Source organism: Triticum urartu, chromosome 5 (genome assembly GCF_003073215.2).
Source record: "Triticum urartu cultivar G1812 chromosome 5, Tu2.1, whole genome shotgun sequence".
Lineage (NCBI taxonomy): Eukaryota > Viridiplantae > Streptophyta > Magnoliopsida > Poales > Poaceae > Triticum > Triticum urartu.
Window position 1 is genome coordinate 657,565,615 of NC_053026.1, and position 4,002 is coordinate 657,569,616.

At 40.8% G+C, this 4,002-nt stretch overlaps 1 long non-coding RNA gene across 1 annotated transcript; it reads left to right on the forward strand.

The window, feature by feature from the left end:
* The first annotated feature begins 978 nt into the window (after positions 1–978).
* Positions 979–3,506, forward strand: LOC125506563. Its single transcript, XR_007282692.1, has 5 exons — positions 979–1,201; positions 1,332–1,401; positions 1,504–1,758; positions 2,819–3,199; positions 3,327–3,506. It is a non-coding gene; the product is annotated as an uncharacterized LOC125506563 (long non-coding RNA).
* Positions 3,507–4,002: the final 496 nt, after the last annotated feature.

Consider the following 4,002-nt stretch of genomic DNA (forward strand, 5'->3'; position numbering starts at 1 on the left):
ATCATTGCGTGTAGAATTGCGGTTAGGGTCATCAGTTGCCTTTCACCAATAGAAGCTGAACTTGTTTAGTTTATTGATGTAATCTTATCCTCTATCTATGTGCTTTACTTCGTTAATTGTGATGGCAAGCAACTATAGCAGTCGGTATTATACACACGGGAGCTCTCAATTCTGTATTGGGATGCATGGCAAGGTAGATACATTGTTTTGTTGATCTGATTGTGGCTCCATGACCGCATCGTGATGCCCACCGCCGAAGGCACTGCGTCGCGACCAAAGGGGCACTCGGCCACGGCCGGGGACTCACTGCAGTTGAAGCACGCCATCTCGCCACCATGTATGTTGTGTGTTCTTGTGCTGCAGGTCCTTGGGGTTGGGTGTTCTTGTCACCACCATGTTCATGCAGGCACGAATTGGACTGAGAAATGCTAACAGAGGAGGAGAAGACCATGCAAGTACGTATGTGCCAAAATTGATAGATTTAACTCTAGGTATTGCATTATTTTGCTGCAGTGTAGTAGTACTCTTTAAAGAATTTGTAGGAGATAGCAAAAGGACTAGATGAAGGATCCATTGATTTAAAAACACGTGGAAAGAATTCAGTTTTGTAAATATTGTATATCCCCTTCCCCTGAAAAGTTTGACGTTGTTACTTGGGAAAAAGGAAAATGCCCACAGATCAAATCCTTTGATACATTGATTACTTTTTAGTTATGCAAAGTTTAAACTTCAGTCATGCTTTATTGGTTGTTTTCCCCAATAAATATCTACCAACTTCAGGTCCTTGGGGTTGGGTGCGGCAACTCGCGGCTCGAAGACAATCTTTTGTGGTGGGGCGTCGCCGCCGCTGGCGGCACCTGCATAGACCGTCTCGCTGGGAATGAAGAGATGCTCCCCTGATTTTTTTTTGAAATGATGCTCCCCTGATTTGGAGCTGTAGAAAGGAGGTGGTTGCACACACAAAGTGGGGACACAACTCCCAGTCATAATATTCTTTATCTTGGCTCGTTGTTTGGGGATGGACGCATCAATCTGATCGCGCTCTCCTCCATGCCAAATGGATCCTTCGTTCGGAGGTGCGCGGTGCCGACGATGACAACCTTTCTATCGACGCAAGGGCAGCAGGAGCTCATGACGCTGTTGATGCCACCACCATGCACGGGGTTGATGCAAGGCGGGACAAGTATGTATACCAGGCAAAGTACTCAATCTGTTTGGCATTTAGCTTTTTGATTCTGTTTTTAGTGAGCTTTTTTGATTCAGATAATTTGTTTACCTGATGCCTTCACTCCAGGTAATCTGTTTGTCTGACATTTTGCTTTTTGATTCAGTGCGATCACTAATGGGGAGAACACAAAACTTCAATTGAGGGCACTGTGATTCTCTAGCTACATGTATCATGTAAGTGACGTCTTTTCATGAATCTTCTATTCATTATATAACCTCTCAAGCCCTTAGAAAAGTATCTCTGTTAACTCGATTTCTTTCTGTTGATTCTTATAGAGCTTCTGCAGGAGGGCGTCACCTGCGGCATCACTTGCATCGACCTCTCACTGACCACCATCCCGAGGATGCACGACAGACTGGCGGAGCAGGGCACCAGTGATTGTTTCACCAATTTGCTCGACTCATAGTTCCCTTCCTCTCTCCACACAACGTTGCCCATTGTTGCTAAGTTGTTAATTCATCAGGCCCATTATTGCGGCTACATAGTCTGTTCATTTGCCTGCCTTCTTAGGAGAAACCAATTTACTGAAGGTAACTATTCTTTATTTACATTTTATTTGTTTCTTCCTCCTACTTGTACGATTTGCGTCGGAAATATTCTGACTACTTGCATGAATTTTAGACCCTACTTGCACAGTTGCTTGCATTTTGTGTTGAGAAACATCTGCTACTTAAATGTACATAATACTTGCAAGTTCTATTTGTTGACTGTGCCATGATAACTTTAGGCCTTTAGTTGTACAAAACTGCCAAAGTAGGTGACAACCACCTGCAGCTCAATCCTTGTTTAACTCGACAGACAAGCTAAAGTAAATGCGGAGCCAAGATAAATTGTTGTAAGCCTTTTACTGACTAGGAACGAGGGGTTGTAGGAAGGAACACTGCACTATGAGTATGCCCTTTGTTAGCTCTTTGCCCTTTTCTGTAACACTAGCCTATAGAAGGATGAATGGTGTCAAGCTCCGGGCAACAAGTAGGATTATCTCAGTAGTAAGCAGTCAGCACCACTATCTGAGATTGCACATTTACGACCATGGTGGCACACAGAAAAGGAAGGTTGGTCTGAAACAAATTGCCAAATGCTAGGATCAACATTTCTTTTCTAGAGCATCTCCTTTTCGGGAAAGTTGTTGTCGAGAACTCAGTTATGTGTTCCTTTATTTTCAAGTAACTCTATATAGACCTTGATAGCTTGAATATAATGTTTAAGTATGGTGTATTTTTAAGGTACAATCCATTCATAATTATTGGTAGTAACATGTGTGTATGTGTATCTTTAAATGTACTGTCGCTAGATCAAAATTTGGACATACATAGATAGCTCCAGATGTAGCCTAAATGTTTTTTTACTCCCCATATAATCACCATTGTGAATCCTTGTGTCGTTGTGCCTAGATATATCTAAATGCATCTGCTGCTATATCTCTCAATACTCAATAGCATGGTTTCATGGCGAATCAGTGCCACTGTTATGTGTGTTGATGTTTGAACCGAACCAATGATTTGTTAGAACTTATATTGTTTCTTGTATAGGATGTCGGTTTTCCAAATCATAAGAATATTTGCTTTGCTTTGTTTTTTATATTTGCAGGTTGGCAATTCCGAAGTTATTGCCTTTCTACTTCAAACTGAAATAATTCCTCTTTGTCTTTAATATGGAGATGGGCACTGAACTTTAAAAAACAGTATGAACTCAACCCCTTCTGTAAATCAAATATTTCATTTGCGGGGACGATGTGGGGCTCACGTCGAGCACTTCACATGCAATGGGTGTGGCCTTCTCCGTCTGCCAAACATGCTACAAGTACGAGCACCACGAGGGAACTGCCTGGAGTGCAAGACCCACCACAAGCTCCTCAAGGGTCAGTCAGCCTCCACCCACGGCCGAAGGCACTTGCATATGTGAAGAATATCCATGTCCGATTACATCGTCAGAAAGCAAAAACCATGAGAGCCCACACTAATCATCAAGGTAAAAATTGTCCTGTAGTCTTTTCTAATATTTCATTTGTATGTTGGTTTGGTAAACTTAGCATGCTGCGAGCTATTTTTAAGAAAGTTCGGTCATACCTGATGCTGCTATGAAAAATACATGTTAGGACTATTTACATGCCTATAATTAGGCCCACCAGTTTGGATGGCAAACAATTGCAGCTGCGAAGAATAGGATATCTTCTCGATCTCAGGGATCAGCCCATCTGATCTTTTGTTTGATTGGGGTTGCGGTTTTGTTGGGCATATAAATTTGTGCTGGGTATATGATCATATTTTTGCTGGCACTGATGTATGGCCTTCCTTATGGTTATTTTTTATAAAAATAAATTGTGTCAGTTTTGCCGTCGATGATAGTAATAGTATCAAGTTCATATGGTAAAATAACTGATATGAAATACTACCCTCGGTTTAGATCTATTTCATGAAGGTCTCATATTAACACCTATGAGTGGGAGTTTCATAATATAGAGTTCCTTATAAGATTGTATACTATTTTTTGATCTGAAAATATCTATTGCCGATAAGAACGTATTTCACATAATAAATTGTTGGTTCATGCTGGAGCTTGAAATGTATTCCTTTTTTTCTGTAGGGATTTTTGAAACGAGCAGAAGATTAGTAACTTCTACAACATCAAAGATCTGACCTTTTAGAGTATGCACCATATTGATTTACTTATTAATTTATTCACACTATATCAGATTTGTCTTGAACGTGATATTTTATTGACTGTACTAGACACGGGAAGTTAACTGTTTTAATTATATAGGATTAGTCTGC